This window comes from Halichoeres trimaculatus, unplaced genomic scaffold, assembly GCF_033239565.1.
Source record: "Halichoeres trimaculatus isolate MK-OKI-2021-1 unplaced genomic scaffold, fHalTri1.1 fHalTri1_scaffold_5, whole genome shotgun sequence".
Lineage (NCBI taxonomy): Eukaryota > Metazoa > Chordata > Actinopteri > Labriformes > Labridae > Halichoeres > Halichoeres trimaculatus.
Window position 1 is genome coordinate 39998066 of NW_027437183.1, and position 21389 is coordinate 40019454.

At 42.2% G+C, this 21389-nt stretch overlaps 1 long non-coding RNA gene across 1 annotated transcript; it reads left to right on the plus strand.

Moving 5' to 3' along the window:
- Positions 1–17057: 17057 nt before the first annotated feature.
- Positions 17058–17552, plus strand: LOC141790000 (uncharacterized). The gene is made up of 3 exons (XR_012598252.1): positions 17058–17168; positions 17290–17381; positions 17473–17552. It is a non-coding gene; the product is annotated as an uncharacterized LOC141790000 (long non-coding RNA).
- The last annotated feature ends 3837 nt before the right edge of the window (positions 17553–21389 follow it).

The following is a 21389-nucleotide window of genomic DNA, read 5'->3' on the forward strand; positions in this document are numbered from 1 at the left end:
GTTTTTGACGTTTGTGGCTCTCATTCAGCACAGCTCGAGCATGGTCATGTGCTTCCTGAAGTGAGGCTTTCAGGCTTTCAGGATAGGGAACACCGGGGTCATCAACACCATCACTGGAGGGTTGAGTGACCAGGTCAAGGGGGGTGTTTAATTCTCGCCCATACAACATCATGGAGGGGCTTAGACCTGTGCTTTCATGATGTGCCGTGCGCAGTGCAAAACAAATCTGGGGAATGTACCTGTCCCATGCAGTATGTTTGTCTCCCACATAGGCACGAATGGCTGTTTTGAGAGTTCGATTCACTCGTTCAGTGGCGTTTGTTTGTGGATGATAAGCTGTTGTAAGTCTGTGCTCAGTCCCTAGTGTTGAAACAACATGCTCAAACAGTTCACTCACAAATGGTGTCCCTCTGTCAGAGATGAGAAATGAGGGGGCCCCATGTCGAGCAAAGACATCACTGATGAACTTGTTGGCTGCAACTTGTGCTGTAGCCTCTCTCACTGCACTGACTTCGATCCATTTTGAAAAGTAATCCACAAAGACAATGATGTAGGCATTACCACTTGATGTGCGTGGCAGGGGTCCAACATAGTCCACACCGGTGTACTCCCATGGTCTCTGAGGTTGAATGGGGACCATGAGGCCAGCTGGCTTTCTTTGACTTGGCTTAGTGGTCTGGCACACTGAACAAGAGACCACACATCTCTTGACATCAGAGGCCATGTTTGGCCAGAAGAACCTGAGTCTCAGGCGAGCCAGGGTTTTTGAAGCACCCAGGTGTCCAGCTGTTGGGTGGTCGTGGTAATACTTCAGCAGAGTACCACGGATGGCAGTGGAGGCATAGAGCTTCATTTGTTTGAGTGGATGCAGACCACATTTAGTTTTTGGGTCATGAAAGTAGAGCAGCCCATCCAAAACAGCATAATGAGAGAGATCATTATTGTCCACTTTCTGGCTGCTTTCTTCCAATTTACGGAGCAAATCCCCTGTTACGGGGTCATCCAGCTGCAGCTGTCGTACATGTGAGCGATCTGCCAACACTACCAAAGGCAAGGTGCGAAGGTCAAGGCTTCCAATGACAGCATGAGCAGGTAAGAGATCCATCGGAGCATCTGTAGCTGGGAGAGGATTCCGTGAGAGTGCATCAGGCACTTTGTTACGTTCACCAGGTTTGTGAACAATGTTGAAGTCAAAGTCTTGGAGGCGAAGGGACCATCTGGCAAGCCTGCCAGATGGATTTGGGCGAGACATCAGCCACCTCAGGCTACTGTGATCAGAGTAAATGGTGACATGTAACCCCTCTATGTACGGCCTGAAGTGTTCCAAGGCCCAAATGACAGCCAAACACTCCTTTTCTGGGGTGGAGTATGGTTTTTCGGCCTTGTGTAGCGCACGGCTAGCATATGCTACAGCAACATCTTTGCCTTCATCATCTTTCTGCATTAGTGCAGCACCAAGTCCAGCATCACACGCATCAGTGTGAATGAAGAAGGGATGCTCAAAGTTGGGGAACCTTAGAACAGGTGCAGAAGTGATGCATTTTTTCAACAGGTCCAAGGCTGCCTGACATGTGCTGTCCCAACTGAAAGGTGCATCCTTTTTTGTAAGTGCAAAGAGTGGCTCTGCATGACGAGCGTAACCCTCCACAAAGCGTCGATAGTAACCTGACAGGCCAAGGAACTGTCGCACATGCTTTGCAGAGGTAGGCACTTTTAAGTCCATCACAGCCTTGACTTTGTCAGGATCAGGGTATATGCCAGATGGAGTGACACGATAACCAAGGAAGGTGAGTTCACTGAGGCAGAACTGGCATTTGCTTGGTTTCAGGGACAGGCCAGCTGATTTTAACCTTGCCAAGACCTCTTCCAGATCTGCTAGGTGCTGTTCAAAGGTTGGAGAGGCAACAACAATGTCATCGAGGTAAACTGCGCAGGACTTGTAAATGAGGCCAGCCAGGACTGTGTTCATAAGCCTCTGAAAAGTCGCCGGAGCATTACAGAGGCCGAAGGGTAGAACTCTGAACTGGAACAGTCCGCAGTGTGTGACAAAAGCTGTTTTTGGTCTTGACTCCTCAGCAACAGCCACTTGCCAATAACCTCGAGCAAGATCTAGAGTGGAAATGAACTTTCCTCTGGACAGGAAGTCAAGGGATTCATCCACACGTGGCAGTGGATATGAGTCTTTCACAGTCAGTTGGTTGAGACCTCGAAAATCAACACAAAACCTTGGCTCATGTTGGGGTCTGTTCACGATGACAACAGGGGCAGACCATGGCCCTGATGCTGGCTCAATGATGCCTTCCTGTAACATCTTCTGAACCTGTTCTTCGATTACTTTCTTTTTTACAGGTGAAGTTCGATAAGGAGGAAGGTTGACAGGCTTTGCATCTCCTGTATCAATAACATGTTCAGCTAGTGATGTGTGGCCCAAGTGACCATCAAATAGATCAGCGTAGTTTTCAAGCAACCTCAACAGTTCAGCTTTCTGCTCTTTCACCAAGCTAGCTTCATCAACTTTGTCATTTAGGGCTGATGGCGAAATATCAAGAAACATCATAGTCCCTGATTCAAAGTCACAAGTGTCTGACCTGTCATCCTCAAGATCATCAGGGAAAGGTTGTTTGTAGTCCATGAACACTGTTCTGGTAGGCACATGTATGATCAGTGAGGCACGTATCGCAAAGTCCATTCCCAAAACAATGGGGGAGGATAGTTCAGGGATCACCACAAATCTCTGGTAGAAACGCTTTCCCATAAATCCAATGGTAAGCCAGGTGATTCCTAGTGGGTCACAGTACGTGTTATTTGCCAGGAGAATGGGCAAACCTGACCAGGCTGTAGTAACTATTTTGCTTTGATTGCTTTCTGAAATCAAGTCCGCCCTCACAGCTGAAAGTGAGGCTCCCGTGTCAAGTGTGGCATCCATTGCTGCACCTTTAAAGTTCACTTTGACTCTCAATGGGGTGTTCCATGGAGACTGAGATGTTTCATCCTCAACGTGATTGAGCGCAGGCTGCTCATCTGAAACAGGAGGTAGGGGAGGCGGGGTTAGTGCCTGGGGGGAGGGTTGCCTCTGCGAAATGACCTCCCCCCTTGGAAGTTTCCCTGCCTCCTACTAGAGGGTCCCAGATCTGATGCTGAGCCACCCTCAGCAGTACCCGCTCCATTAGTGTTGGAGTTCAGGCCTTGAGGCTCAGTCTGTGGAGGTTCAGGTGTGGACTTGGGAGGACTCTGGGGACCCTTTTGGGTAATGGAGCAGTTAGGGCAGGTGCGAGATGTAAAACCTGGCATGGAGCATTTGAAGCAGTGGGTGCCACCATCATTAATCCTCTTTACCTGAGAACGAGGAAGCTGCATGGTACTGGGGCCAAGAACAGAGTGGAGTTCATGTGCTCTCAACATCAGGTCAATGATTGAGTCAACGTGTGTGCCAAAAAGAGCAACTCTGTATTTCTCCTGAGCGTGCTTACAGATCAGTTCTATTTGCTCTATATCAGATGGGGGGTTCCTCAGTTTCTTGAACTCACTGAGCATGTGGGCTACAAATGTGGGTAGGGGCTCCTCAGGACCCTGGACGCGGTCAAGGATGCCTCTCATCACACGCTCTTGGTTATCAGAGGGGAGGAAGACAGTTCTGAATAGCACACAAAAATCTGTCCATTTGACAACATGGTTATTGAGCACACTGAACCATTTTTTTGCTTCTCCAGACAGGAAGCGTGGCAGCTCCCTAAGGATTTGAGCGTCTGACAGTTCAAGAGAGGACCTGTAAGTACTAACAGATTGCAGCCAGTCTTCTGGGTGGATCACACTGTTTCCAGCAAACACAGGAGGCTCCAGTTTAGCTTGGTGTAAAGCAGCTGCTAGGACCCTGGTCGTATTAGCAATGTCGAGAGAGTTTGACTGTTGGTGGTCTGCATACTCTGAGACTTTAGCATGAGATTGCGATGCCACATTGGAGTATGGAGGTACCTCAGTAAGAGAAGCAGGACATTGAGGGGTTGAGGTAGCCAATGGGATGGGGTTGGGGGGGTCATCAGGGGGCTTAGTAGCAGCTAACTTGTCATTTCTGTCCCAGTGTTCCAGAAGTTTCCCCTGTAGATCAAGAGACTCATGTAGGCACTGCTGAAGCATGTCGACTGAGGCCTGTAAGCTTTTCACTTTGTGTTCAAGGTCTGAGCTTACATGTCTTGTAACAGGCAGTCTCGGGAGAGCTGCAAAGTCAGTGTCATCTTGGGGGTCTTCAAAGTCAATAAACTGAGGAAACTTAGCCATGATGTTAACGATCAATGTCGTCTATAGTCTCTAAAGTTTTTCCCTTTTTTCAAAAAAACACTTAAGCCACTGCAGAAAATTGAAAACTGCAATCTGTACACAAATGTACTTAAACATGCAAAACCAAAAGGATTTTTTTTTTTTTTTTTTTTTTTAAGCAAACTGCAACCTTTTCAATCACTTGCAGAGATATATAGAAAAAACACCAGCAAATTATCAATTAAGGCTTTGCAAGTGCAATATGAAGTAAGAATATTGCCACAATATAAGAGAAACAGACTCAAAAAGTTACTTCAACCGAGTATAACCCCAATAGATTATTTCTTATTAATAAAGCAACTATATTGACCACTCTCAACTCTCAAATATTTATGAGTTTAACAACGCAGTCAGAGTCCTTATGTTCATTACTCACAGTACTCAAATCACTCTCTTGTCCGTTTATCCCACGATCGCGGCAGGCATCAATCCACAGTTCAGTTCAGCTCCAAGAATCCTTAAAGTTTCATAGTTCATCCAAAGCCGGTAGAAATGCAGAACGGGAATCCACACACGTAGCCGCCAGGCAAAAGGTGAGGGACAGATCCGGTGGCAGAGAAAAAGATCCAGCTCCAACCTCAACTGGACGTCCTCCTCCGTGCAGCAGGTCCGTCTGAATCCTTGATGTTGCCGACGCACGCGGTGAGCTAGCGCTAACGGCTAACGGTGTTTACTCTCTTTCTGAGTACTGGAAATGGCTCGTAGACTCCGGATGATTTAGGAAGGTCCAAGGAAAAGATGTTCGGGCGCCAATTGTGATGGTTCTGGATACATACTTCTGTATTTAGTGAGGTTTTGAGAGCGTTGGAAGTGAGTAGATGTAGTCAAAAGTGCACAGCCACACAGGTCTCGGGTCTTCACAGTGCTCTCGTTTATTAACAAACGGCATAACCTTACCAAGCCCGGTTATACGGCTACTATTCCATCATACAAACAAAATAGCAAGTGCATATCCATACATCACTTGTGAGTCCAGTGGTAGAAAAAGGAGTACGGGCTCTCGGAGTCAGGGATGTGTCCATAACGAGAGTGCCACTCAGACTGAAAACAAAGATGACAACCGCGCCCTCCGGTGACGTTGCACCGTGTTTCTTAAAGGTACATCACACAACACCTCAACTGTTACAGCAGAGGAGCGTGTAGGACTGCTGCTCTGCTGCCTGGTCTCCACTCTGAGTTGTCAGATGGGTAAACTAATAAAATCAGCCAGATTTCTAGTTAAACGAGCTGCGCCATCCAGAGTGGGATGAACGCCATCTCGGCTAATTAGACCAGGCTTGCCCCAGAAGGATCGCCAGTTGTCAATAAAAACCCACGCCATTATCTGGACACCAGTTCGACAGCCAGCGGTTGAATGAGGAGATGCGGCTAAACATCTCATCATTTGCCCTATTTGGCAGGGGGCCAGAGAAAATTACGGAGTCCGACATAGTTTTGGCCAAAGCACACACCGACTCCACATTAATCTTTGTGACTTCCGACTGGCGACGTCGGGAATCATTAACGCCGACATGTATAACTATAATACGAAATCTACGTTTATCCTTCGTCAGCAGTTTTAAGTTGCCCTCAATGTCGCCCGCTCTGGCTCCCGGGAGGCACTGAACTATGGTGTCTGGCGTCACTAATTTCACATTCCTTACTACCGAGTCACCAATCACCAGAGTGTTGAGTTTCTTAGCAGGTGTGTTGCTAAGAGGGGCTTATTATTGGAAATGTGAACGTTACGGTTATCCGGCGTGCGATTTTTATGCTTGCGGCTATGTTTCCCTCTCATGGTCACCCAGCCACTACATCCCGGCTGCTCGGGATCTCCCGGGGGGGAGGCTAAGCTAAGACGGCCCGCACCGGCTACAGGGGGCTGGCTAGCATTAGCTAAATGTGGCCTAGCTTCGGTGCGGGGCCGCGTCTCCAGTTCAGAAACCCTCGCCTCCAGAGCTACAAATAAGCTACATTTAATACAAATATCATTATCCGTAAAGGAGGAAGAGGAATAACTAAACATCTGACACATCGGGCAGAAACGAGCCTCAGAAGGAGAGTCAGAGTGAGAGCTGGAGCTAGAGTGAGAAGACATCACTAGTGCTGGGGAGCTAAAAGGCTAACAGGAAAACCAGTCGTCAGAACACCGAAAAGTGTACACCCTTGTGGGAAAAAAGGCAGAGTGCTTGGTGTAAGCTACTATAGATCGATAAGATGGTAAGTTTGAAAAGAGTGAAAGTCTGTAACAGGGAAAACAACATAGATAGATTGAGAGCGAACGACACGACCGTGCTGTACACAGAGTAAAGGAAAACTGGAAATGATACCACACACTCACGTGACCGCAGAGATCCAATCCGTACAGGCCCTTGGAGCAGGGCCCAATTTAGCTGATGTCACTCTACATTGTGACCACAAGATGGCAGCATTTGACTACAAGTGAAATCACAGCAAAAACAATTTCAGCTTCAGTATTCAGGCTGAACAATATTGAATTAAAGATACACCCACCCACCAAACCCAGTTAAGAAATAAATGGTCATTTTACTATGTTTTGTCTGATGTGCACGCTGCACAGGATCTCAAGTGTTCACCTATGCTTTATTGTTCGAACGGTGGCACAGCAGCAGCCTTTGGTTTTCTCTTCAAGCCCCTCAAACCTTTTCTGAGGATTTTCTGAGTTCCCTATCTCTCATTTACCTGCAGGAAGCCTTGTCTCCATGGTAACTCCACACCACATCCTTCCTTGCTGGACTTGACTGACCTGTTTTCTTGAGCTCCATGTCATTTAAATCCTCTTCACCTTGGCTGCTATAGAAATACAACGACAGTTACTGAAAAAATACTTTAAACAACTGTAAGTATAGAATAGAATAGAATAGAATAGAATAGAATAGAATAGAATAGAATAGAATAGAAAAGAATTTCCACAAAAGCAAACGTAGTTAATACAAACTATGAAAATAACGTGGATTTGAGTCTTAATGGTCAGCGTGTGTGAGTCCCTCCCCAATCTAAAACACAGACAGACAGTCCTCCTCACTAGAGGTGGGCGATACTAGGACTTTTGGTATTGATCCCATACCAAGTAAATACAGGGCCAGTATGGCAGATACAGATACTTTTTAATATTAAGGGTTGATGTATCATCAAGCTGCAGACCTTAAGGTATTTTTGTGATTTTTTCTTTTGATTATGTTGTTAAAACCTAGGACAGAATTTTGGCAAAGTTTGAAGGTGACTACAAATTAATTTAGTGTCATAAATTATATGTTCAGAAACAATACAACAGTAATAAAACAAATTTTACCCAAAACACTGGGATTTTTTAATTAATTAATTAATTAATTAATTAATTTATTTATTTATTTATTTTATTTTTTTCATTTTTTTTTGGGGGGGGGGGGGGGGGGGGGGGGTAAAGTGCAAAAAATTGTCACTTGAAGGTAAAATTAAAACAAAATATTCTTTAGGATACAGAGTTAAAGACTACAATACAAAAAAACAAGTAAATAAATAATATGTTCCCCCATTATTGCACTCATTTTTTAAAAGAGTAAAGTATGAAGAAATACCACACCAGAATAAATGTTATGAAAAAATTTGGACCAAACCCCTTTCTTTGGAGTCTGCTTTTTTGTTTTCCTGGTGCGGCTGAGCCACGTGACGGTGCATCATCAAAAATCAGGAGAATGTGGGGGTGGGGGTGGGGCGCTTTGACACAGACATAGTCAGGTCTCCACTTTTATAAAACTGCAGCACTCAGTGCATGCAGGAGAAAAAAAAATTGAACAACAGTATGGACCTTTTGCACAATATTATCAATATTTGTATTGATCCGCCCACCTCTACTCCTCACTCACAGTAGTCTCCTCCTGCATTCACATGAATCACGCAAGTGTGTGTCTCATTATGGCCACTTCTGTCATCCCTGGTCCAGATTAAGGAAGAGGGTTGATATTGATAAAAAAACAAACAAAAATGGACGGAAGACTGCCCTACAAAGTCCATGACAATTACATGCACATGAATTATTCTGCAGATTAGACAGCAGCGTCATTTAGTGACTTTTAGTGACTTCTTGGACAGTCAATAGTGACTTTCTTTACTGAAGAGTTGGCATGTTGAAACTGGCAATGTTTCACTCAGCTTTAATGATGTTTGAAATGGTAAACAGTCTCATCCTTTCAGGTATTCCAATGATACTCGTTCAGTAAACAGCAGTGACTGCATGCAGAGCATTTAATCCTAAGGTGTAAATTAATACAAGACCACATCTCTAACAAAGACATAAACATTATGAGTGCTTCGCATTATGTTGAAGAGATATAGTGTAATTTAAAGTGGACGTGAGAGATTAAGTGTTGGTGAATGATAACCATGTGCGAATGATACAGCATTCATTTACCGAAGTATGTGCTTTGTAAGGGGGCCCCCAAATGAAATTTGCTTAGGGCCTCATAGTCACTTGGGCCCTGTTGTATTATTTGTTGTATTATTTGGTCGCAAAGGGAAACTGATATCATGGAACCAAAAATATGGCCCCAATATTGTGCAGATCTACTACTCATGCTTAGCTAAAGGTGTGATTCAGATAGATGTGAAGGAAGAAAAAAGCATTTCAAACAGGAATAAAGATATCGCCTCAGCTTAGAAATAGAATGAACCTTCAGAAGTCAGCAGTGTGTACCAAGTGTAACACAGAGATCAGTAGCTTTATACATACTGTGTGGTCTTGTGTGTATATACAGGAATTTTTTGGGAAAATTGTTTCAAAGTGTGCTTTTTAACAAGGATTTGAGAATGGACCCTTGTATGCCTTCTGTTGGGGTTAAAATCAAGAACACCTATAATGAAAAACTGTGGAATGTTGACCTATGAATTTCCCTTCGGGGATTAATAAAGTATTTTATCTATCTATTTATCTATCTATCTATGCTGCAAAAAAGTTTGTTACTTAAATGGATTTCAGAAAAGCCACCAACCCTCTCAGAATGGCACAAAGTTATATTTGCCCTGCTTTCCATAGAGTATTTGACATATTGGTCCAAAAGGAAAATTGGAACATTTCATCATATATGGACTCTGTTTCTTGATTATGTGGGACCGAGAATGTGTAAGGTATTCTGGCAGATGCATCCTAGACTGAAGAGGGTTCGCTAAAAGAGAAGGAGAGGCTCTGTTGTCTGTATCAATTCATTCCCCGTATTTATCTATGTTTATTGTGTGTAAGTTTTGTCATGTTCATCTGTGCTGTGCCTGTATACAAGTTCGGGGGATTGTGTTGATTGGGTGGGAGAGAATAGAACAGAATAGAATAGAACAGAACAGAACTTTTTTGTCATTGTAACAAGTACAACAAAATTGAAGTCATAGCAGCAATCAAGAAAACAAAAGTAAGAAAGTGCAGAAAGGTCCATAAGAAAATAGATGATGACAGCTCGTCCATCATACTCCAGTTCAGCCAGCCTCCACCTTCGCAGGGTCCAGGACTGAGCTTCTTCAGCTTGCTCCATCCGTCATGCTCCATCTCTGTCTCCTGTATCCTGTCTGCTCACAGCAGGTGAAGCTCTTCCAACATGGCGTTGGTGTCTGATGTTAGCTTCGTTAGCCATGTTTGTGAATAGCCTCTGGTTTTCCCTCTGTTGCTGAGTTAGCACAGCTAGCTCGTCCATCTTATTGGAGATAGATCTTACGTCCCCAATAACAATGGATGGAAGGACAGGTCCATGTTGTTACTTCTCCTAAGCTCACACCTGAGAACCAGCATGTCGTCCTCACCTCCTTCTCCTCACCTTGTGGGAAGACATCAGGCCTTACACCAGTTAGCATTGACATGCTACAGACTGCTAACAGCTGAGTTCACATATAAACAATGTGGCCATTGTAGGATCTCCAGACAAACACAGGAGCAAAAATAGTACAAATATCACTGAAGCCACAAAAAGTTTGGTGTCCATGACCAACAAATGAGCCATACAAAGAAATGATCTACTCCAATTACAAAAATTACGAAAAAGAGACGAAAAAAAATGACAAGAAATGGACAAAAAAAGAGAGAGCTGCTGCAAAAGGCAGCCATAGCCAACAGGGCGGTGCCTCGCTCTGTGTTTCTGACTGTATGATGATCCATGGAATACCTGAGTCTAAATCAATGTGAGAGGATGACAAATGCCCACATTAAAGTTATGTGGGTGATTTAATCAGTTATTATGTGAGTAAAGCAGGGTCACATTATCTGCTGGCTACGCTGTTGTCTCCTTACAGCATGTTCTTAGATAGTATTTTTTAATTATAGACACAACACTCGTTTTAAATTTTTGCTTATTTATTGAACATGTTTAGAGGGATTACATTATATAACAATCATGAAGTATAGATAAACTAAAACGTTAATTTAAAAGGTTTTGTACATGTATCTCATGAGAGCAGGCAAAGTGAACTAAATATTTAAAACAGTTCATATAGACTTTTACATAAAATGTAGCTCTTAGCAAACGTAGATTAAAAAGTCGCCTGATCTAATGTAGGTTTTTCAGTTCGTGGGTTATGAAGCTGTATATACGATGGTTTCTCCTTTATCAGTAGGAAGCCATAACAAGCGGTGCTTACTCATGGGTAGCAGATAAAGCAACATCAATCGACTGCTTTGTATAAATTACACACAATTTCTAAAGATTTTACAAACGTTTACCTCAGATGAATCTTTGAGTACGCCATTTACGTGACTCAACTTCTTCTCCTCTTTTTTGGCCAACGCACACATAGTCAATGCCCGTCATCGCCCCCTGCAGTCACATTTTCAGATGGTCACAGATTTCAGTGCAGCACCGTTCAGACGTCTAGCTGCATGTAACTGTGTATTTCGTCCACTAGATGTCACAGTTGTGCCGTGTAGCACCGCTGAAGGAACAGAGGTACAAGGGAAATTTTAGAAGACAATTCATGTGTTTTACTGTCTTCTTACAGTGAATAAATGCTGGAATATGTCAGCTCCCTCCATGTGCCAATCATCACACATTTCACAGACCTTCAAAACATTTTAGTGCTCCATTCATCCCTTGTGGCAAGTGTTTGCAAGTTTAAATGAAGGTAAACTACCGGGATAGATTACAGATAAACTGCGGTGTGCATGTTTTGTTTCAACATAAAGTTGTCCTCTTTTTGCTTCTTTTAAGTTCTAGAGTTAATTTGATGAAAGAAAAAGAAGCATGGAGCTATTTTTTTCTAGGAGGAACTAAAAACGGGAATTTCTTCAGAGGCTTCTAATCAAACTTTCTCAAGTCACACAAAAATTGCCCCTCGATGTCGACTATTTCCAGTTTGTCGTCAACCAGGGGATGCAACTTTTTAGAACATTGTCCAGCCAGGTTGAGATGCCGGAGAATATCACCCATGCTGTTACCGAGCTGTTAGCGCTGCACAAAGTGTGATCAGTGAGACCAAGGAGTTGAAAATGCTGACATAGCACGATGAATGTTCACTATCAGGGGGTGTGGCAGGGGCAGTTTCCTGTCAGGAAAGAGGGTGCACAATCAATGGTATTTATGCATTTATATATAATTTCCAGTAAAAAAAAAATCTCTGGTAAAAAATCAAAAACAAAAAACAAAAGCACTGTGAGAATCTGAAGTTAATTGTACTTTTTCTCTAATAGAATAGAACGTCTGTGGCGAGACGCAAGGATGGCTGTAACAAATGTGCACTATGAGACTCTTCACAGCCTTGAAGATGAAGGTCTTCTAGATCCCTCCCATAGCATCCACCTCTTCTGTGTCCAGCATGTTTTCCTTCCGCATCTGCAAAGGGACCTTGATGTCTCCAGGGTGGGTTGGGATAATCACTCCCTAAGAACAGAACAACAACTGTGGACAGTGGGACTCCTCCAGAATCTCACAGATACACTGAACTTGGCACTGGTACTAAGTAAGTACAATTTCCAGGAGCACCTTGTACTGTGTGTTGTAGTTCTGAGTAGAATTGCTCCAGGTATATCTCGAAAAAAGAGAATATCATGAATCATTAGATTGTTTGGTCACTCATTTCTAAATTGTAAATCTATTTATGGCACATAGGGTGAAATTTTTGAATCATTTATTTTTTAAAAGTTGATTATTATGGCTCACAGATGATGAAACCCCAAAATTCAGTGTCTCAAAGGTTAGAATATTCTGGGAAAAGTTGATTATTGTAAAGTTATGATGTCACACCCAAATCAGCTAATAAACTCCAAACTCCTGCAAAGGTTTGCTGAGCCTGTAAATGGTCTTTCAGACTGGGCCACAACCATGGTTAAAACTGCAAACTTGACAATGTCTAGATGACAGTTAATGGCACCCTCCATTCTGTATGTACATTTTGTGCATACAGAAAAATTGCATACCCAACAATGGACTCCCTGTTGGAGATAGACTCCAGTATATCCACAGTTAAGGATTTCATCAGCTAGACGAGGCAGTTCAAAGCTCAACCTGAAAATAAAATGACCATGGCAAAAAAAAAAAAAAAAAAAAAAAAAAAAAAAAAAAATATATATATATATATATATATATATATATATATATATATATATATATATATATATATATATTAACAGTATTTCCTGACACCATATGCTCTATATCCTCTTATAGCTCATCATTTCTAGCAAATCAAGGTTATACCTGGTCAGTTAACCCTCAAACTGGTCATCTGCTACTGCATCACTGTTGAGAATTATTGGATTTATATGGCCACTACCGAGGTAACTGTCGGTCCCAGGGCTGAAAAAGGCTGGGGTCGGGGCACCTTGAGCCAAACTTGCAGCTAAAATCTCTCCTATGGTCCTATTCACAAAATAATTGCACAGTTGTATCACTTAAGTTAGAATACCTTACAAAAATGATCAGAATAAAAATATAAACACACATGAAGAGACCACAATCAAAATCAGTCAGAGAATATTGTGGGCTTTTGTGATGTCGAGGTCCCTCAAAGAATCGACCTTTAATTCCAGTCAACATTTCAACATAAAAACAAAACAAAACAAAACAAAACAAAACAAAACAAAACAAAACAAAGCATTTACTGTGGTGCTCAAACAAAATAATTTGCATGTTTTTTTTTTACAATTCTTCTAATTTGTAACAGCAGTAAATAAGACTTTAGACAGGAAAAGACAGGAAGAGAAGAGAAACAAAGTTTGCAGTATAACATACTTCTCAGGAAATCCTTCAGTAAGTGTGCTCCGGTTCATACAGGTATCCTTTTGGTTCCAAAGTGAATGGAACTTCATCGTCGCTGTCATAGTCACTCATTTTGAATTTCCTACGCTGCCTCTAAATTCTTAGAGTACAAACAAAAGAATTATGATACTTGATCAAACTTACACGAGGCTACATTTGGCGCCCAAAGCATAGCATGTTTACATTCCCTACAGCTGAAAGGAGGAGGGGGGACGGAGCGCAGTAGCGCTGCGCAGAAGGACACATGACCAGTTAGTTAGGTCCAGATAAATGTTTATATTTCCGAAGACTTAATGCATTAAAATATATATTATGTAGCGTACTCTTAAACTGTGGTATTACTTTTTGATTGTAGTTCTTGTAGGCAGAGAAAATAGCCTTTGAATTTGGTACGGTCTCTCCCTGTTAGCGCCTATTTCCTCATCACCATCGATTACAGTTTGTGTCTTACTGAGGGAGAGGAGACAACTTTCTACTGTATCTAATTTCCTTAGTGGTCACATAGAGCTCATACAACCCCACTTCAAAAAAACTGAACTATCCCTTTAAGATGCATGGTTCTTAAGAGAATCATGGACAGGGGTCAGGGACACAGTTTTCAAACTTCAAACTTCAAACTTTATTTATTAATAGGGCACTTTTCATGCTTTAAAAGCAACACAAAGTGCCTCACAGAGGCTAAAAACAACATAAGAAAAAGACAAATCCAGACACACATTCGCAGGCAAACACACATACACACCTACTCCCATACACATTCATACTAATTGTAAAGAGAAGGGAGAGAGAGACATGGCTGGGCACCGAGGACTGAGGTAAAGAATAAGCTACCTTTGGGGGCTATCCACACTGAGGAGGGCTCCCGGCCCACAAGGAGCGCAGCCAGAGACTTCCCCGCCCCGCACAGACACGAGGCCCCACAACACAGTGCAGTGGCCTATAGCCATGCAGGCGAAGCCGTCCCCTGGCAGCAGCTCCAGAAGTGGACCAGGAGCAGCCCCCAGTGTGGAGAGCCCCCACAAGGAAACACTGGAGCTAAAAACCATCATACTAAAACAATAATAAAAATGTAAGAAGAAAGATAAAGTAACATAAAATAGATAATTGAAATGACATAGAGAATTAAGAATAAAATGATAAGAGTTTGACTAAAAGAATGAAGAAGATATACAATAAAACAATAAGTAATAAAAGAATAAATTAACTTGGTTAAATCAAGTAAAAGCTTGATTAAAAAGGTGAGTTTTAAGCCATTTTTAAAAATATCAACAGACTCTGCAGCCCTGAGATTCTCTGGCAGGCTGTTCCACAATCTGGGGCCATAATAAGTAATAGCCGCCTCCCCGTGTGTCTTAGTTCTAACTTTTGGTACGGTTACAAGGCCAGTGCCAGAGGACCTCAGGGTCCACGAGGGCTGATACGGTAAAAACAGGTCCGATAAATAAGAAGGCCCAAGGCCGTTTAGACATTTATAAACTACTAAAAGAACCTTAAAATCGATATGTTCCCGCCCTCTGGTCCTCGTCAGCACTCATACGTCTGAATTCTATAATAATTGGAGGTTGGAAATTGTCTTTTTGGGAAGACCAGAGCGCAGGGCATTACAATAATCTAAACGAGAAGAGATAAAAGCATGCATTAACACCTCCGTGCTGGCCTGAGAGAGAAACGGGCGGACTCTGGATATATTTTTGAGATGATAAAAACCAATCTTAGTTACATTCTTAAAGGTGCCGTAGGCAGGATTTAGCTAGTCAATGCTACTTTTTTTGTGTTTTCTTTGGATTGAATATTAGAGTATCCATTGATAACCCTTTATGAGTGTAGTATAATTGCACTACCCTGAAGTCACAGTATTTCCATCTGTCTCTGTTATGAGCTGACAAAGATTTCCTACCGCTCCCTGTATCTTTGAATCAGAGGAGCCCCTGAGGCTCCTATCCTGATTGGTCGAGGGGCGGTGCTTCGTCCTTTATGCAGATTGGTTGTAAAGCTCTTTGTTCTTGTGAACGCGCGTGAGGAAGTCCTGGCCCTCATATGTACCTGCCTCACACATATACCTGCCTTGTCAGACTTCCAAGCCCTAAAACACACAGGAGTTAAACGAGGGCAGCACGAAGAAGATGGAGAAGGAAAAGAAGAAGAGCAATAAAACCCAGAAACATAAACTCCAACAATGGTGGACAGCGACCATCCAGCGGGCGGAGGAAAGGTGCCGATACCCCGTTTACCCCCGGCAGCTTCCAGCAAGAAGTCACGGAGCATAAAAACACTAACTAAAAAGAAAGCGTACCAGAAAGAGGTGGACCGCGCACGAAACAGAACAAGAATCAATGTCGGCGCTGCGTTCAAGAGATGGAGCATCCTTCAGGATCTGAAGGGCTTCAAATCCGATGCAGAGCTAGCTACATTTCTGTTGGACAGGTAGGTGTTTGTTGTTTCTGTTATGTTTTTGACTCGGTTTTCTAATATAAAATAAACAAATGTGTTTAGATTCACTGTAAGAGACTAAAACAGTAAGATATCGGCATGTAATGTCGTAGAAAGCCCCCCCCGACCAGCCTCCGTGGTCCTAATACGGTGAAATCCGTTCGTGTCATGTTCAAGATATTCCGCAAATTGACTGTCATGGGGGTCTAAACTTTGCACGTGGAGTCGCTTCATACCAGGGTCTCACACAGCTTGTGGACTTCCTGCTAATTCCCATTCCCTGTTGTGAGTCCAATGATCAGGTGTCCGAAGCGAAGTGCGGTGCTGCAAGACCATTTGAGGTCAAGGTGCATTCCAGAGGCACATCAGAGGTCCTTCAATGGGTGAGGGCTTGACTAGCTATACAGTGATGTAGATATTACATCACGATTGTATTGCAAACATTATTAAATGTTTCTGCAAAATACACTCACACATGACATATATATATATAGTACTGTATTGTATTTTACAATACTTATAAATGACAAATATTGTTTTATGTTATCTTTCTTTCACAGATATGTTCCCAGGGTCACATCGTATGGAGGTGGAACTCCCAGCCTGCACTGAAATATGGAATGCAGGCTGGGGACTTCATGCTGGCTTCCAATATCCTTCTCTCTGGAAACAACTTTGAGAAGATTGCTCTGTTGTTCAAGTTCATGAACATGGGGATGATACAGCGGTCGTCCTTCTTTAAAATTCAAAACACTTACTGTGTTGACACCATCAGAGGCTTCTGGATTGAGAAGAGTGACAAAGTCATCAACAGGCTGCAATCAGTAGACCATGTGGTGGCCCTGGGTTAGTTTTACACCCTTACACCTCTTTTCATCTCAACAGTTTGCCAACATTGCTAGTTCAGTCTAATAGCTTTCGAGAAATTGTAAGTTGTGTATCTATTTGTGCTCAAATTTTGTTTGTAATTCAAGGTGGATGGACAGGATGCCCAGATGGACAGCCCAGGATTTTCTGCGCAGTACTGCACATACACAACAATGGAGAATGACAGCAAAGAGATTATCTCTGTCATCAACTTGGACAAGAGGGAGACAGGAAAAAAATCTGTCATCATGGAGAAGGAGGCCTTTGTGCAGACTTTTGACAGCCTAGCAGCAAAAATTCCTCTGAAGGAATTTTGTACAGATGCACATGGGCAGATTTCAGCACTTTTCAGTAAGTACTTTTAGGTGCATGCTGTGCAAGGGGAAATTGCAAAACTTTAACCTTTTTTCGTTATTACTCACCATGACACTAGCGGCCCATACTGAGTTTTCTATGTCCTCCTTTCATGCAGACCCAGCTACAGGAAAGTACAAGGACAGTGGAGTGAAACACACCCTCGATATCTGGCATGGCTCAAAGAGTTTGGGGAAGAAACTCCTTGCTGTAAGTTTCTTGCCTTCATGCAAAGAAAATCTTGTACCTCGGAATAATCCTGTTCTAATATTGTTTTATTTTGTGAATTGTCATTGTGCAGGTGGGGCAGAGAAGAGGTTGTTCAATTCTTCTGAGCTGGCATAAAGACATCTGCAACCACTTTTGGTACTGCTGCAAGACAGCAGAAATGATAGATAAGTTCACTGTGAGTCTGATATATCTCCACTTTTAGTTTTACCTTCACTATCATGTTCATGTCATGTATTGACATGTCCATGTGTTATCTCCTGTTTTTCCACTCAATGTTTTCCAAAAGGTGTCATTCAGCATGTGCTTAGAATTTCTAGAAATCTTAAAAAACTTAGTATACTTATTCAGGATAAATGGACTGGTCTTCTTCATCATGTCACTGGAGTGCATGAATGGGCCCTTGACTGCTTCAAAAATGGCCCCTTAGGAGACCAGGAGAAGCAGTGGATCGATTCTGACTCTGAGGCCTTTCAGGCACTTTCAGAAGTTGTGCTTGATGAGCGTTTTCTCAAGAAGGTTGAGAAGTACCTCAGTTTCAGGTATATAAAACAAAATGAATCCAAAAGTACTCATTGCTTACAAAATGTGTCTTTAACACATGAAAATAATGTCCATGTACTTTATTTTTTTTTAGGTCAACTGCTGAGCTGGAGTCATTCCATAATCATATTTTAATGTATGCCAGCAAGCGTTTCAGTTTCAGTTTCAGTCCTCCAGTTTATGAAGCCCGTATTCTTCTTGCTGCTCTGGACTACAATCACCATATCCACTGGCCAAAAATGCGAAAGGCAGACGGATCTTTGATGTAGGTTTAACAAATTAATCCTTGACTTGATGAGGGAATATTGTGTAATAACTACAGTGCATGTAGACGTAGACAGTCTTCACAGTGTGATAACTTACTTATACTTGTCTCTGTTGTAAGGTACAAGAAGCTGTACAACAAGAAATCCAGAACATGGAGGTTGTACACAAAAAAAGTTCCTAAGGACTATGGATACATTCCTGATTTGCAGACTGCCGTTTTGCAAAATAGACTAGATGCTGACCAGGGCTTGCATAGGAAGAGTACCATGCGGCCCAATGATCCAAGGCAGTTAGGTGTGCTTGCAAGCATTCCCCCTCCTACGACCCAGGATCTCCTTAGGACACAAGTCAGCCGAGGAATAGGTAAATAGGTTTTATTGTAAATATACCTTTTAAGTTTTTATTGTATCAATATTACACCAAACAATAACTAGGGCTTTCTCTCATCAGGACAAGATCTGCAGAAAGAGTGAAATCTTCCACTTAGTGGTCACACTGGAGGGCAAAAACTTTTTCCTGGTTGTAATATGCTTTCTCCTCTGCACTGATATATAGCTGAAAGGCTCCGAGTAATACTGTTCTATTTTGATCATCTGATATTTCCAAATGCTATACTGTATAGTGATGCTGATGGACCTGTCCCTTTTGTGTAAATAGAAAATGTACATAATGGCTTTATTTTTTTAATAAATATTTTTTGTCTACAATGAAGCATTGCATTTGACTTTGTCTCATAAAATATGACTGATGTGGGATAAGAATTTATGTTTAGAATGTTTTACCTTTTTTTACAGTATGTACCAAGTATCTAAATTTCTTGCGGGGTAAATTTATAACTTAGATTAGTAGATATTTAGAAATTTAGCACCACAGTTTTAGAACAAATCCTAAGATGTTATGTATATAGTATTAGCTAACACAGATTAAAATATTTACAATCATATCTACAATAAGATTAAAGTGTGAAAATGTGGAAAACAATGTGCAAATAGCAGATTTACACAGAAAGAAATATAGTGCAGTGTATTAATTATTTTGAAGTAAAAAATGTAAACAATCAGTCAGTGCGGTTGTCCATAAACGAGCAATGGCTGTTAGATCTAATAATTTCTAAATGTATCAAGTATAACAGTATGATAGTACAAATGATAGGCAACACTGCAAATATCTATCTCTGATTACCACAGAAATTTGAGATTACACTAAAAAGGCTCTGGTTTTTTTTTACCTGTAACAAACAGATTTTTATAGCTTAGGAAGAAATTTGCAACTTTTGCACCACAGTTTTAGAACAAATCAAAGTTATGTTGAAAGTAATAGCACACACAAAGTGAAATATTTACAGGATATTTATCATAAAACTAAAATGTAAGATGTTGAAAACGTGTATAAAGGTTTGCATGCTTTTCTTGGGTCCTCCAAAAAAATAGAATTGTACCTGTTTTTAAATCTGCTAAGATGTAAAACACCATCTTCAAAGAAGTGTTGAGGAGAAAGTAATTCACATCTGAGTACAGCTGACAAGTTGTTGCATTTAGAAAAGAAATTGGGGAAGAATGTAAAATCAATAGGATAAAGACCATGTTCAGTGTTAGGCTTGAAACCAGCATAACAATGTGCAAATAGCAGAAATAAACTCAGGAAGAAATACAGTGCAGCTTATCTATTTCTTACGTTCAAGTAAAAACAACAAACAATCAAAGTCAGTGCAGTTGTACAAAAATGAGCAATGGCTGTTAAATCTAATAAGTACTAAATGTATCAAATACAACAGTATAATAGTGCAAATGACAACACTGTGCAAATATCTTCCCTGTTTTTTTTTACACTGGCGAAGAAGGGCCAGGCTGGCCAGCTGGGTCTTGAGATTACGGTCTGGCCCCCTGTAGTAGTGGTGTAGACGCTGCTAGAACATCGAAAACCAAGCTCGGGTCTCTCTCCAGGCATCTCTCCAAGACCCCCCTGCAGCTGCTCGAGCGATAGAGTCCTGATTCTGGCCTGATAGAGCAGAAAAAGGGCTTATTAATTTTGGAGAAATAATGATAATGAATAGCATGACAGTTTCTCGCTAAAGACATACCTGATTTACTGCCAGTATCTGAGCCCGTAACTGCTCCATCCGTGCGACGTCCTCAGCCTTTAGGCTTTCGGACCCGACAGCAGTTCCTCGGCCTCGGCCACGGCCTCTTCCACGTCCGCGGCCACCTCTCCGACCAACACCTCGGCCACGCGGCCTTTGTTCCGGCTGACCGCCTGTACTTGGTCCCGCTTTGCTTCGCCTCGCACCAGTCGATGTCCCTGGCGCATAGTCATTACCAGAGCTTTCTTCTGGCACATACTACAAAAACATGAAATGAACTTAGTTTATTTATCGGTTGACTAGCAAGCTACATGCTATCGATGTGCAAGTGCATGATCGATTGTCCGGTTGATAACGCTAATACACGCTATACTATCAAGTATCTCACAAAACAGTGATAAGTAAAAGCTGGATAAACGCACAACTTGTGGTTAAGAAATTGCTTTAGAAACTAACCTCAGCATCAGACATCATCGCAGAAGTTGTGTCGCTTGTCGGGGTGAAGCCATTGAGTGCGGAGTGTTTAGATACCGGCAGATATTGTGTCGCGTTCGCGCGCGCGTTCTTGCGGAAGGGGCTAGACTTGCGTAAGGACGTTGTGTCAGAGACCACAGCACGGGAGGGGCTGTGCTGGTTTGTCAGATCGCCATCTTACCAGGGTAATCCTGGCCAATCTTGCCTACGGCACCTTTAATGTGTGGCATATAAGAAAGCTCAGAGTCAAAAATCACGCCCAGATTTTTTACAGAATTTGTTGGTTTGAGACCTTGAAGTTTTGGTAAAAGTTTTCTTTCTCTGGCCTTCAGAGAAAAGCCAGAACAATATGACTAAATAATTAAATCAACATCTAAGTCTTGATCTAATTTTCTGCTTGCTCTGTAAGAGTCTGTGTAAGACTGAAAAAGTGTTGCTGGTGATGGACCAGTGAGACTTTTTTTCGGGAGCACCTGTGTCCACCCCTGTGTCTCCAAAGAAGGTGACTGCCAATGTAGCAGTGGGAAAATTTTTCTGCTGGCATTACCACTGCAGAAGGCCTCTCTCAAGGATGTTTGTTGAGATCTGGATACGGCACTGCTTTTCAACACCAACTCTTCGACAAA